Here is a 14,693-nt window from a genome sequence, read left to right on the forward strand (position 1 = left end):
GGGTAGATGGAAGGGGGGTTGCACCAGGGAGAGGAAAAATCCAGTGGGGTGGTTAAAATTGAGCAGATCAGCACCAAACTGGCAATTCCCATGTTATAACACTATTCATGGGGCAATGTTTCCTCAAAATACTTCTTTTCCCTGCAGGGTTCCATCTTAGCCCAGTGCCTGCTTGCCTGAATTCCACTTGTCTGTGGCCAGAGCAGAAGAACAGCCAGCATGGACTAAGCAGAAAAGCAATAAGTTAACTTATAAAAGAAATGCATTCACATTAGTGGAAGACAGTTACCACTTAGGGAACATTTAATGCCCTGCCAGCAGCAACACTAAATCGTGAAGCAGCAACAGCGATATCAAACGGTGTATTTCTGCCTCGTGACCAGACCTTGCTGTACTGTCAGCTAATGAGCACGGTGTGGGACAGAATGACATAAATAACTGTTCTTGTTGGAGTATCCCAGGAGCTCCGGCTGTACTCAGTGACTAATCCAGCCAGCAAACGACCTTGAATTTGGGGTTCCTCATTACAGCAAGGGAAAACTGGACAATGGGGAGCTGGTGTTAATGTACTAATGAGTTCAGGAAGACTGATTGCTAATGATGCTGCATTAATGATTTCACCTCTATTTCTGGCCTTTCTCCTAAATCTCCCTTGAGCTGAGGGCTGAGCATCCCACTTGGTTTTTGAGTTAAAGAAGGATCATGCCTGGGACTGATCTCACTGCACTCCACTGGCACAAACGTGGCTAAGATGCTCCGTGTCCCAAGGAGAAACATGAGACTGATACGACTGAAGCTATCACATGTGGTGTAACTTAGCTACGTGCAGAATACAGGGTCTTATGGTTTTGTTTTCAAAGACAAACTTCTTTAAACTTCAGGTCATCCCTTATAATTATTAAATCCCTCTGCCCAGTATTACACATTAGTCAAAGGGATGTTCAGAAAATTTGAGTCATACTTCTTTACTACATGATGACATCCAGTACATACTCACTTCAAAATTAAATATTCCAAGGTAACCTTTAAATCATCCAGATTTGCATGTCATGATCTTTTTTTCTCCAGTACTGATTTTATTTTTTGTGGAAAAAACTTCAAGCCTTATTATTCAATTATTCCTTTAAGCCCTCAGTTTCTTTCCCACCTGGCTCCAAGAGCTACCTGCCTCTTATGAGTCTAGGTATCCACACAGCACAGATGCAGACTTTATAGTCTATTCTTCTCCTGTTCTTTTTTACTTCTCTTCCCTCTTTTTCCCCAAAGCCACTTCCTGTCCATTTCTATCTCCATGATAACTTGTTTCTCTCATCCCAGGTGCAGTGAATTCTGACTTAGCTGATCAAAATGACCACTTTTTGAAGAAATTCTTGCATACACAGATCAGCTACAAGAGAGGGAGCTGCTGCTTGTTACTCCATATAAGAGAGTCGCATCCTTTCTTCTTCATCTGACCTTTTGGGCCACCTCCAAGAGCCCTGAGAATGTGGCTCAGCTCCCTCATTCACCCAAGGGCTGTGCCAGTTCCCCTGCTCTACCTGGCGGAGGCCACCTTCAGCTGGCAGTGTGAAAAACCAGCCCCACTACTCCCAAGTTTTGGTGCTTCTGGGTTTGTAATCTAAGCACAAGGCAGTGCCTCTCTTTGCACATCGCAGTTGCTGGGGATAATTGTCCCCTTTGCCTGTCAGGACTCTGTAGACATTTTTAGCTTTCTGTGCTTTGTCAGTTGTAAATTAATTTGAATCTACGTAGAAAGTGACACGTTGGACAAGTACTGTGTCATCTCTGCTGTTCCTAGGGTTCAGAGATCACCTGTAACATGGGCTGGCTTTGGGAGGGTGTGCAGCAAGGTCAAGTGCTGGGTCACAAACCCCATGTTGGAGAGCAGAGGTAGTGGCAGATCCCATCAGCAGGGACGTCCCCTCCAGCTCCGTGCAGCTATGCCTCAGTGTCACACTTTCCAGAAAAAAATCTGGTCTGAGAATTGCATGGTTTTTAAACATCCCTGAAGAGATTTTTCATTTGAGGAAGGCAGCACTAAAACCTGTTAAAACCCTCCCTGTGTGGGAACACAAAGAGGAAGTGACAGGGAGGACACCAGCTGCCACAAAGGAGGAGTGGGCTGGAGAGTGCTGTGGTTGGGAAGAGGGGTGAAGGCAGGGAGATACGAATAACCATGAGGCAGCACCCCAAGGAAAAGCAGAAACAGCCGGAGCAGATAGGGCAAGAGTGGCTTTTCTCCCACCTAAATCCTTGAGTGGCTCAATCATTTTTATCTCCTTTGAGTCCGACCCTGTGCCATCGAGAGCACCACTCAGAACAAAGCCAAGGCAGAGGCAATGCTGAAAGGACGGCCCAGTGGGAGCTGAATGCTCTGTCACTATTTTTGAGTCCACATTTGGATTAGCTGTAAAGAGCTGTGTGGATAAGCAAGCAGGCAATTACAGCTGGGACGTGCTGCTCATGAATGGAAATGGCTCCAATCTGCTCGGGACATATTGAAATTCTAATTCAGTTAGATTCCTTTAGTTACAGCGTGCATCACAAGCACTAAAAGCGATCGGATTAAAAAATAAATACAAGTCGTATGCTGTCCCTGGTCTGCCTTCACTGTTCTCCTTTCTCCCCCTTCCCTCCCCTATGTTAGCTGTTGTTTGACTTTATTTTCTGTGGCAAAATAGAGTGGTCTGCATTGAATAGCTTGTTAATTTTTATGAGAGTCTGGCAGTCTGCAGCTGGCTGAACGTGCTCATCGCTAACGGGTAGACAAATCCAGAGAATAACTGGGGTTTCACATGTCATGTCTTGCTAAAGGCCATTACACAGCGGTGTTTGCATTACTGCAAAAGTGCAGGTGTAAAACTGAGGTACAGAACTAAGGAATGGCCTTGATGGGGAAAGGCAGATTTAATAATTCCGGGATACAGACAGAACTGAGGCATGGAGCTGTGAAATAAGCATCTCTATGGCAAAGCCAAACACCCAGTTCTGATCTCACAAGCATCCTTCCTAATTTTCTTAGTACAAAAGGGTAAATTTTGCAGGATAAATACTCTGTTATTTCTCATCTTTTCAGAACACATACCTCACTACCCATAGCCATTTGTTACTTGAATACAATCAGCTGTTGCAATCAGCTTCACCAAATACAATTTTGCGTGCAAACACCGTAGAAGAATACTGGAAATAATTTTTCATGCATTAATTTCATATAATTTCCACTTTGTGTCTTTATTTTTTTTAAATGCAATTCTATAGAGGAAACTGTCTATTGGCTTTGGAGCCTAAGTCATGGGCAATACGGCTTCATCACCATAGACTGCTGAACTTCTTTTTTGTTTGCTTTGCCCACTGGTAGGGGTCTCCAGGTCCCTTGATACAGACAGAAACTTCCTGTCTAAGCGGAAAAAACACTGCAAAATCCTAATTTTTACAGGAAAGGTGCATGACCCAGAGAACAATTTCCAGAATAAGAAGAGGGAAGGATTTCTGATGGATTCATTTTCACAAACCAAATCCAGCCTGGGGAAAAAGACTGAGAGAAAGTTAGAAATGAAATGGGGTACAATAAGGCGGAAGATTAGAAAGACAGGGAACATAACATATAAGGTAAGAACAAAGTGCTCACAAAAGAGAGAGTAGAAATGTCTACATATTCCACAAAAGTAGTCACAAAATCTACTGAAGTAATGGAATGAAGTGGACAGGAAATCTGGTGGAGTGAAGTGAGTCAAATGACTACTGAGATGAGGCTGATGAGCTGTGTTTGGTACCATGCTTGCGGTCTATTGGGTAAAAATCACCGTAAGAACCAAATTGCCTGCTTTGTGGGTGAGTTCAGAGCATGATATGCTGAATGGTACAGCAGACATAGCCTCCTTAAAACACCAATAGATTGAGAGCTTATGAATCTCTGTATAGATGTGTTCTTGTAATATACTTTTTAGCATAAAACCAATTTTTCTTGAGAAAAAAAGATGATGACAAAGAACAAAAGCAAAGTCTCTGTAAGAGGGAACAATGTGCCTATGCCCTCTATGCAGTTTTGAAACAACAAAGAGAACAAAATCTCTGCAGTCCTCCGAGGCCAGCAATGCTCTGAACAGTGAAAGGGCCATGTCCCCAAAACAAAAGCCCGATGTATTTTGGTCTAGAAGTGAAAACAATGGCAAGAACAGGCACAGATGCTTCCATTCCTCATATGGCAATAATCTATATTAATTACAGCAAGTGTCCAGCTTCGAGCAATGTCACTGCAGTGCTATTAATGTTGGAGACTATTGAGTTTCTAAGGAAGTGAATGTCTTTTTCTCTCCCTAATCATGATTACTTGGTTTAGTACTTGAGCTAAGCTTTTATTTAACCAAGATAAATGGGTATTTCCAAAACCAGGCTGTTAACAATATACATCACATTATTACTCTTCTCTAAAATTTCTTGCCTTGTTTGCTATTTTACATAGCTGCTAGACACAAATAACAATAAGGAGGAGCTGTGCAGAACTCCTTAAGGATTAAAGATTAAAAAAAATTAATAAATCTGATTTTGACTCATTACTTCCATCTATAGTGAGAATATCTCCCCTCAACCAGTCTAACACAATGTTATCCCTTCTACCATTTCGCTTCTTTGAAACATGAGTGCTCACATCACATTTCTGCAGACACCGCCAGCCTGGCTGACTAATATTGGTTGCTTTCTATTTGGAATCTCTCTGTCATTTAAGCTTATGTGCCAACACTGTAGGTTAACATTGAGAAGAGCAGATGGGGAATTAGAGGCATAACTTCTGTCAGCAATAATGGGGCTTCTGTGCTTCATTTCCCTTAGGATGTGGGGAATGTTTCCCTTTTCAATAGCTGTTAAGCGTGCATCCAAGGCATGCTAGAGGCCTGCCCAGAATGCCACACAGCTGGCATAATTCCCCAGTTTTCTTTGGTGGGGCCTCCATCGCTTGGCCAGGGCTCACTCAGCTTCTCCCAAACACCTGAATGCCTCTGATGAGCCCCTGCTGAAGGAAACAGATGCTGTGAACCAAGATGTGCTTTCCCTACTTCCTAGGGAAAGTTCAAAATTGCCTCTTAATTTTCACCCTTTTTGAAGATTTTATTAAATTTCCTGCCTTTGTCTCTCCTAAGAATCCCTTAGGCCCAGTAATCAAATGGATTGCATTCAAATCAAAATTCTGCTTGTTTCTAAAAGCTAGTATTTGAATTCCTCAAACTATGTAGGTCAGTTTAAGCAAAGATACCTGTGGGAAAGGTCACTAAACCATCAGCTAGCACCCTGCAGCTGGCCCTGCTGCAACACTGGTGTGCCTCACTGTAATACAGCATAGGAAGTAAATAAAAGCTGATCATCTCCCTCCTAATGTGTTCAGAGGGCTTTTCTCCTGTATTAATTTGATAGTAGTAATCCAATTACAGCAAACGTCTTCAGAGGCTGTTGTAATGCGGACTGCAGTTTTACTTCATAAGATAGAACTCTCACTCCCAACTGCTCCTCTCTCTTACACTGGAAATACTGTTGTAAATTTCCCATATTAATGTTTTTATTTTTTGAAAGCTGGTGTAAAAACTTAATGAAGTCTATCAGTTCAATGCTCCTTGGTATACTTCAGAAGAGACTGGGTACTTGATTCTCCTCCTATTTACATCAGTGAGATCAGGAGCTGAATGCAGAAGGAATCAAGGAGTAGGGCAATGGCGCAGAACTTGTCAGCACCAGAGCAAACACATTTCTTCAATTTGTTTTGATCTTTTGGGACCACAACCTTGGTCCAATCCCCAGCTGGACTAACACTGGAAGTTTTTGTGGAATAACTCCTTAAACTGGAAGGAGGTTCTAGAATTTAAATAGAATCCTTGCTGAAAGAATGCTCAAAAACTCAGTTTTGACCTTCAAGAAAGCCAAAAAAGAGATTCTCGGTGTCTGTAAGGATTCAAAAATCAATGTAGAACATTTTGTCCTGTAGTAAGTTTGTGATTCCTTCATAGTGTTTGTATTTCTACCTTTTGCCACAATGGAAATTTGAGTCAAATGTTCAATCAAAGTTGAGCATTTTATCACCCTTCTGCTCAAATATCTGCTTAAAAAGTAACAACAGCAGCTCTGTAAGTGGTAGATGTATTAAGACAAGAAAAATCAACCTTTTCCTCTGTATATAAGGTAAGATTTTTACATTATATGTATATATTTTAATATTCTGGTGAAGCCATATGTTATGAGAACATGTTACCATCAAAAGTGTTCTGCCATCGACACCTCACAGCTGTAGGAAAACACAGCTACTTGAATACTTTGGCTGCCACAGTGCTCCACAGTGAGATCTGTCTGCTGGTGGGAGGTTTGGAGCTCACAGCAGGAGCTTTGCTATCAAACCCAAACCCATTTGCCAAGTGGGAACTGGCAATTCAGTTCCTCTCCATTGGGTGCAGAGAAAAGGAGTACCTATTTAATCTGGAGTTTAGAAAGCTGGAACAGAATTGGAGAGATCATTGCCCAGAACCTTTCCATCTTCCATTTATACCTCGAGGAATGCTTTTCTTCACCATTGCACTCAAAGCTCTTGCTTCACTCACTGCTGCTGCAGCAATTTGTTTTTGGTAGCCAGCTCCTTCTGGAGTTTTCTGGTTCCAGGCTGGCCCTGCTATGAAGATCCACAGAGTGTGGCAGAAATGCTCATCCAAATCACTGCTACCATCAGCCCTACAATAGGATACACCAGCAGTGTTAAGATGCAGGAATACACCTGCAGGTTTTGATGCTGAGAATTAATTCCCTGAGGTATGCAAGCACTGAGCACTGGCCACTGAGCAATGATATCTATATGCATGTTAGAATCATAGAATCACTAAGGTTGGAAAAGACCACTAACGTTATCTAGTCCAACCGTCCACCTACAACCAATACTGCCCACTAGCCATGCTCCTATGTACCATATCTCCTTGGTTCTTGAACACCTCCAGGGATGGTGTTTTCACCTCCTCCCTGTCCAGCCTGTTCCAGTGCCTGAGTACTCTTGGAAAATAATTTTTTCCTAACTGTTCTCATTCCACATCATTTGCAGTAAACGCAAAGCAGTCAACTGAGCTGGAATGTCAGGCTGGCTCCAGGACTGCCCTGTCCTTGGTCACCTCCCAAAGGGCATAATTCCAAACATTGTCCCAGCAGTAACAGCAATTGCAGTAAATATCAGAGTATTTCCTGTGTCATCTGCACTGCCACTTCCATGAAAAACACAGAGCTGATCTAGGAATAGTTAATTTGAGTGTTGTAATACAATCAAGGTGAAAAGCAGCACTGGAAGACCACCTGTGGATTTCAGAGTCCCATAGTTAAATTAAATGTCATCATACTACATGTGGCTGCTGATTTCAGGTTTGCTAATTTGTAAAACAATGTGAAGAACATGCTGCAATTGAGAGTGGAGCAGCTGAATTATAGGTACTTATACAGCACAGTAGGGATATGAATTCTCTTTATTGCACAAACCTGTCTCTAATTAATAGAAATAGTAACATTTTCTTGCTCTGCTTTCATTAATTCAGACCTATAGCTTTGGAAGACTGGATTGGGTTAGGAATTGTTTTGGGGTTTTTTTTTTTGGAAGAACAGGACAGAACCACAGGACTGTCTTGACTTTTCAGCATGAGTCCTGATCTCCTCCAATGTGCAAGGAGCAAAATTACTAGCAGTGCCCTGCTGTGTGTAACAAACCATCTGTCACCATAATTGTAGCTTTATTTTTTTCCCCCATACTTCTGGGAGAAAAGACCTAAACTTCCCTAGCTGTCTGAACTGAGCATTATGAAATGCATTTTAGAACTTTGAGAAACAGCCACAGCACGTCCAAAGCCTGCTTAAACCCCAGAAGCTCTCCAATGGCGCTGGCACCTGCTGATAAAAACTGGCTTCGGGCTTTACCTAACAAGCTGCAAACGATCTGAACAGCCATGACTCCTTCAAAGGGAGTTTTATAGGCCTTTCCTCCTCTCTGAGGAAGCATAAACATATCAAGCCCTCAAATTATGCTTTATTTATCTCAGTGGAATAGCGTGATATTGTTCCCACAGAAGCACTGGTAATACTTCACCAAAGCAGACAGGAGGGAATGGCACGAGGAGCTGAGGCATGAGTTGGTTTAGCCATTGGTGGTGAACACTGAAATATAGCATTGGCTTCAGCCCGGGTGTATTTTATTATTTTGGGTGTTTCAAGGTCTAAAAGCAAGGGCTCTCTAGAAGGGTGATGGAAAAGTGTGAAAGCTGAATAGCTACATGAGGGGCAGAGGACTTCACTTTGCCTGGCAGAATGCTTTGCCCCAGTGGGGACAGCAGCCATGTCCCTCTCAGGGTCAGAGGCATGGGAATAAGTATGGCAGGCAGGACTTTCTTACCAATGGTTCATTGAAAAAATATTAATCTTCATAGCTTTCTTACACGAAGTACATATTGACCATTGAACTGCTCTAAGAAGGGCCTTTTATTGATGTGACTCCTTAGCCAAGCGTAATGCAATTAAACGATTGGATTTCATTAAGCATATTGACAGGGTGTCAGTGATGATTTCCATTCCTCCCATTATTTCTATAAATAAAGTCATCTGCCATAATCAGAAAATATGAACGTGCTAAGACCTCCATTAATTCTTCCCCATACTAATCTAAGAGCTGGGCAGATGTTTATTAATACCTTGTTACACCGCATTCATCAGCTGTTTCCAAAAATAGAAAGGCTGAGACCTGATCTCTTGCTGAAGGTTAAATGAGAACAGATCTGCCTAAATCTAGACTTCTGATTAACTTTTTGACAATATTTTTGTTATTTATCAAAATATTTCTTAAAATTTTACCCTTTCTTTTCCTCTCTCCAGTGTGCTTTGGTCCACGTGTGAAGCTCAACAGTGCTCCAATCCCTCCAGCATGGAATTCCATATCAGCCTGTGACTTTCCCAGGTATTTAAAGAGAAGAAGTGTCCAGGTCCACTCCATTCAGTGCTGGGCCCTGCTGGTAACTGCCGGTGGGTTCTTGTGGATCGGTGTGAGAAACAGAAGGAAAGGGTGGATATGCACTGAGCCGCGAGGGTGCTGGGGCTTACCTGTGGGACACCATGCACCCCTCTGGGTTCCCAGAGGCAGGTTTTGGAGCTGATTAAACCTCAGCCCCAAGTCATTTCCCACTGTCATCTGTGCTGGCTCTTCTACTCCACAATTTACTTTGTGAAAGTACTTTTGTCCTGTTCTTTAGGATTTTGTGCTCAATAATCTTAGGTCACTTTCTGATCTTCCTTTCCTTTCCTATTTGTCTAGCTCGTTCTTTCTCTATCCCCGCTCTATTTTCCTCAACACCACGTGGGGCAGATCCATCTACTGACGGGGTTTGTGCAAGCCAGTGCATTTCCATCCAAGTCATATCAGCAAAACAACTGTCCTGTGATCTCTGTGACAACTGCAGATGGTTATCTTTTGTGCACAGTACCCATGGATACGTGGTTGTATCAAGAGAGCTCTGAGATTCAGGCTGAAACCAACCCCCTGCTTGCTCACACTCCCAGTGTGCTCAGGCTGCCTACAGGGGCAGGAGGCACCTGATTTCTGGGCTGAGCCAAATCAGGTACAAACAATGCTGATTCACATCAGCTGTTCATAGAAACAGAACATAAGATATATGTCTGTCTTAACTGCCCTGAGACTGTAGTTGGGTTGTTTCCATTATTTTGTGAAAAGCTAAATCTTGCTGACGGAACTTTGTGAATTTCTCCTGAAGGACCTAGCCTCTCAGGTTAAAATGGAATTGCTTTTTTTTTCCCCACTTAAATGATAATTATTGTATTTTTTTATTTTATTTTTTATTTTTGTAAACTCTTAATGTTTTCAAGTACACTAATAAGGCTGAGATGAAACTGTATGTCTTATGACCTTTTCTTCTCTCAATACTGAGCAGTTTCAGTTCTATATTTAAAGGCAGACAGTGTGTGGCTCTTTTCATGACTGAGGTTTACTTTCAAGGGTAAGACATAATGCTCTGAAATGGGTTGGGTAGCTCTTGGTTGGAACCTATTTTGGTGTGTTTTGGCTGGGTCACACTTGAAACAAAACTAGAGCATGTTGAGAGTTACTCAGGCTTGGGGCTGGCCTCTTCTTGCTGCTACATTCAGCAGCAACACCTGGGGGGGGCTCTTGGTCTTCATCCGGCCTTAAAGAATAATTTGAATAATAATATTTTCAAGAGAGGTCACTACCCTACAATGGGGGATAGGCATGACCCAAAGCCCATCAGATGGCCATCAGTCCAAATCCTAGATTGATGAACTGGCTGATGGGAATTTTGAAGTACAAGTGGTGGTGGCCAGCCCAACTTACTGCCTATCGTGCTGTGCTACCTCATCCCTTGCCATCCTAGTGTCAGAGATAACAAGGCAGGTGAAAAATGCCTCATCAAACCAACAAACAGGGTCTGTGTCAAAACTTTTCTGGATCTTAGGAAAAAGGAAATGAGTGCAAAACTATACTGCTTGAACCTGCCAAACAGATGTATGCGGGTATTCATGCTGCTGCTGTTCTCTCTCCTGACTGGATTTCAGTAGCACTCAGACCTTTAATTTTACAAATTCATTTGAAAGTTCTGTAAGAAAAATAAAATAAAAAAATCTTATTCTGCTTCCGCTGCTTTCTAGCTCCTGCTCTCCTCCTTAGAGCTGGATGCTGCTTGTCTGTCATCTCTGAAATTATCCACTAACTTTTAGCACTCTCTTCCCCTTTCCTGGTACTGCTTTTGCAGAAATGAACATAAGCATCTATTTTTTGGGTCAGCATTTCAATTAGTTTTAAATTGCACATTTCTATTTCTTAGGTCTTTACTTATTTATTATTACTTATATTGAGTCTTTTTCTGAGTGTTTGCATTGATTCTGATAAATCTGTTGGGTGCTTATCTCTATAAACAAATCAATATCTTTTGGACTGCGCTTTCTGAAGCAATGGATCGGGAGGCTTGCTTCTAACTTGAAAGCCTCTGTATGGAATTTATTAATATGTCCATCCGTTACAAATGTATGATTCGTAAAATGACTTCAACCCCAGTTAAAAATAAGTGGATTTCTTCGTAGACAGTCCTATTTAGCAGTTGCCAGTCTTACACCTTTTTACTTTACACACTCCCTCATGAAGGAAACTGACACTGTGTCATGACAAAGTTCTTTCCAGAGCTGAAAGGGTTGGAATAATTACTGGCCTTGTTAATTATGGGTCCCAGCAGACAAGGAGCATCATGGGCACCTCCAAGGGACAAAGCTAATCCCTTGGGATCTAAAAGGAGTAATTTGACTGGAACAGATCTCCCATCTCAAATGGTAAATGCTACCTTCTCCTAAACTACAGGAGAAGAAACAGCAACAACAAAACAACCCTACATCCTTTAAACCAATACTGAATTGAAACTGGGCACAAAACAAGAGTTTCATTTTTATTTCTAGCTTGCTCAAAAAAGACCTGTTTGCACTGTCTTTCTCTAAGCCTATTTTGGGCTAAATAAGAAAATGCAGTTCCACAAAATCTCTGTGTGAAGCCAGCAGAAACACAGTAAGATAATAGTGCTGCAAGATAAGGGGGATTAAGATTACCTCTGGGCTTTTTTAAGAAATAAAGGGTGAAAAAGTTAATGGAATGCTCAAATGGGAGATGTTGCTGGGACCTGCAAAAAGTGATAGACTGAGATAGCTTGGTGCACAGCAGGAGCTTTGTGTGGAAGACTGTTACGTGGCCAGCCTTTTCCATGTGGATTGAATTCCACATGGATTATGGCATGGTGCCTTTAGGAGCTATGAGTAATGAAGGTGATAATTTCCAGCTGATGTACACAGTAAAGTGGCTGAAGCACAGTGATTTGGCCGTTAGCATAATGAGAAATACAACGGCTGGCAATACAATGGCACAATCATTGCAAGATGGGCAGTATGCCTCCCGTTGGCTGGAGGATCCCTTGGAGGTTGTGCTATTTGTTATCACGGTGGAAGGCTCTGTCTATTGATTATGCCTCATTTAGGAAAGTCTAATGGTTGCCTCCTATCCACTCGTGATTTTTCTGTGCCAATTGTGTCTTGCTTAATACAGGAAAAGGCTCTGGTGCAAGCACAGCAGTGCCTCCTGCGTTCTGCTTTCAAGAGCATCACAAACTGTGACTATATTGTGAAAATTAGAAGTTGCTTTAATCACTATGGTGAGTCTGAGTGGAATATTCTGCAGAGACAGTAAAGGCCACTGACAATTGAAATGCAGGGGAGGCCTGGTCTGGCTGGTATTGAAACTGAAGTAATATTTCTATTGTACTTAATGGACATCAGCCTCAGCCTCAGAAGCGCACACTTCAGATTGAACTTCTCTGCTTTTGCAGAGATCCTATTAGATTTGCAGAGTTGATATTAGATTTGCTGTGTGCTATGAGAACATTATTATTCAGTTAAATTACTTTTTCATTTAATAATACATTCTTTTCTACAAGGATTTTTTTTTTAAGTCCTTTCTACCTGTTTGCCTTCAGCTGGTTAGGGAACTCCTGCTGGCTTTCTGTCTTGAATTATTGCACAGTGTTGCTCTGCAGAATTAAACAGCTCTCACCTACTTCTCAAATGAGTGTCTCTGTGCTAAACTTCTTGTCTCCTGGGCAGAGTGTCTCTGTTTTACTGCTGGGATCAAACCAGGAAGACCTTGAGTTACTGAGAAACTTAAATCAAAAGAAGTCTTGACCCTAAGCGTTTCCTCATACCTGAGCCTTTTCTATTACAGCATGCAGGGAGGCTTTGTGGGCCCTTTTCCAATGAAACAGATCTCTGAGCTCCAAACTGTATTATATTATTTGTAGTATTTACATTTGTAATGCCGGCACTGTACTAAGTGCTTTGTAGCGACACTGGAAGACAAAGTCCCTGCCCAAAGAGCTTAATATTCATATTTTATTCAAAATGAAAAGTATCCCTACTTTGAGTCTGTAAGACACCGGATTAAAAAGGCTTTTCTCTGTATGCCTGCATATAGAAATACAGCCCCAAGGGGAGCAAAGCAGGCAGCTGTGAAGGGAAGGGAGCCAGCACTGCAGTGCACAAAGCAACCTGGAGATGTGCTCCTAGGCTGGGGTCCTCATGGAACCTTTGTCCCTGCGAGCCCATCTGGGATCAGAAATAAGAATATAAGTCACAGTTCCCTAGCCCTGACTACACAGACTGCACTATTCCTGATATTTTGTCACATTATTAGTAGTTGCTATTTCTATGTAAGCACATGATAGTGATGAAATTATTTCTAAAAATACATTAATTCATTAATAATAGCATTTGAAGAAATCTTTGAGAAATGCTATGTTCCTCCATGAGGTATACTTGAAGTTCAGTGGAAGAATCATAGAATCATTAAGGCTGGAAAAGACCACTAAGATCACCAAGTCTAACCACAAACACACTCCTGCCAGTCCCACTGACCACGTCCCTCAGTGCCACATATCCATGCTTCTTGAACACCTCCAGGAATGGTGACCCCACCACCTTCCTGGGCAACCTGTTCCAATGAAGTGAAACTGGGATAACTTTGCCATAACAAACAACAGGGAGAGTGAAGTGGAGCACAGTGTTCAAGAAGGGAACAGGGAGAGCATCTAATAGATATCTGAGCATAATGCAAATCTACCATTGCACACAGAGAGAAGCAGAGCCAAGAGTTTTGGAGTCCTAAGTTCTCCAGCTAGCTGCAGAAGTTCAATGTGTTTCCACGAGTTATATTTGTAAAAACAAGATTGGGATTAGCAAATGAGTAAATTAAACTGGATTTGAGCAAAGAGTTTTGAAAGTAGATTTAAGCATTCCAGTCATTGCTAGCTTTGCCTCCAACAATTCTTTTCCTTTGAAAGCAGTCCATGAATTCTTACTGGATCTGAAGTTATTTCCACTATACGCACTAGAGAGTTTGCAGGGAAATCTGCTGGTGTTATGGAACAGCAGCAAGAACAACCTCTGAAGAGGCATTATGGTTCTGACTTAATGATCTCTCTTTTGTGAAGCACTCATTGCAGATATAATTTCTGGGCTTTGCTCTTGGCCACAACACGAGGATGAATACACTCAATGCAAACCTTGCTGAAAATGTCTGTAACAGCCTAAACCCCAGTCTGTCCTTGCAGAGTTAATTACTTCCAAAACTTAAGCGAGACGCGAAGAAAACTGCAGGTACCGGCAGGACAAGTGACTCTGGCTATTGGCTGCATAGCAGGAATGTCACCCCATGGCAGCAGGCAAGGAACAACTGTGGGGGACCCTGTCGTGCATGACATGCCCAACACCTGCGCTGAGCTCCCTGCCAAATTCACTAAGCTAAATCCACCCCCAAACAATGTTATGTTGGTTAATGCAGGAGCTGTGATGCTGACACCAACACGAGCCAGAAAGCTCAAAAATGGAGAAAGCAATAAGCATTGGTAAAAGGAAACAGCACGTTGTGATTCACCCTGATGATTTTGTCAGTATTTCGTCTGTTCCAGAAAGACCCAGACCTGACATTTTATTGTACTGGGTCTCAAGGAACAGTGCAAGGGTGTTAGAGATAGGAAAACAGGTACAGAGCAGTCCGACTACTCACTGTGATCGTACCTACTGAGTCACAATTACATCCAAGGCTTCCCTCTCCAATTTGTGAGGTTAGATCACGC

At 42.2% G+C, this 14,693-nt stretch overlaps 1 protein-coding gene and 1 long non-coding RNA gene across 5 annotated transcripts in view; one reads left to right on the forward strand and one right to left on the reverse strand.

Annotated features, from left to right (window-relative positions):
• The window catches only part of LOC109369513, a 19,211-nt gene extending 14,643 nt beyond the window's left edge, over window positions 1-4,568 (forward strand). The window contains exon 3 of the long non-coding RNA XR_002118654.2: window positions 148-4,568. This is a non-coding gene — a long non-coding RNA (uncharacterized LOC109369513). The remainder of the gene's footprint in view (window positions 1-147) is intronic.
• Window positions 1-14,693, reverse strand: part of KCNMB2 (potassium calcium-activated channel subfamily M regulatory beta subunit 2) — a 114,414-nt gene that overhangs the window by 15,542 nt on the left and 84,179 nt on the right. The window lies entirely within an intron of this gene.

This window comes from Meleagris gallopavo, chromosome 11 (assembly GCF_000146605.3).
Source record: "Meleagris gallopavo isolate NT-WF06-2002-E0010 breed Aviagen turkey brand Nicholas breeding stock chromosome 11, Turkey_5.1, whole genome shotgun sequence".
Taxonomy (NCBI): domain Eukaryota; kingdom Metazoa; phylum Chordata; class Aves; order Galliformes; family Phasianidae; genus Meleagris; species Meleagris gallopavo.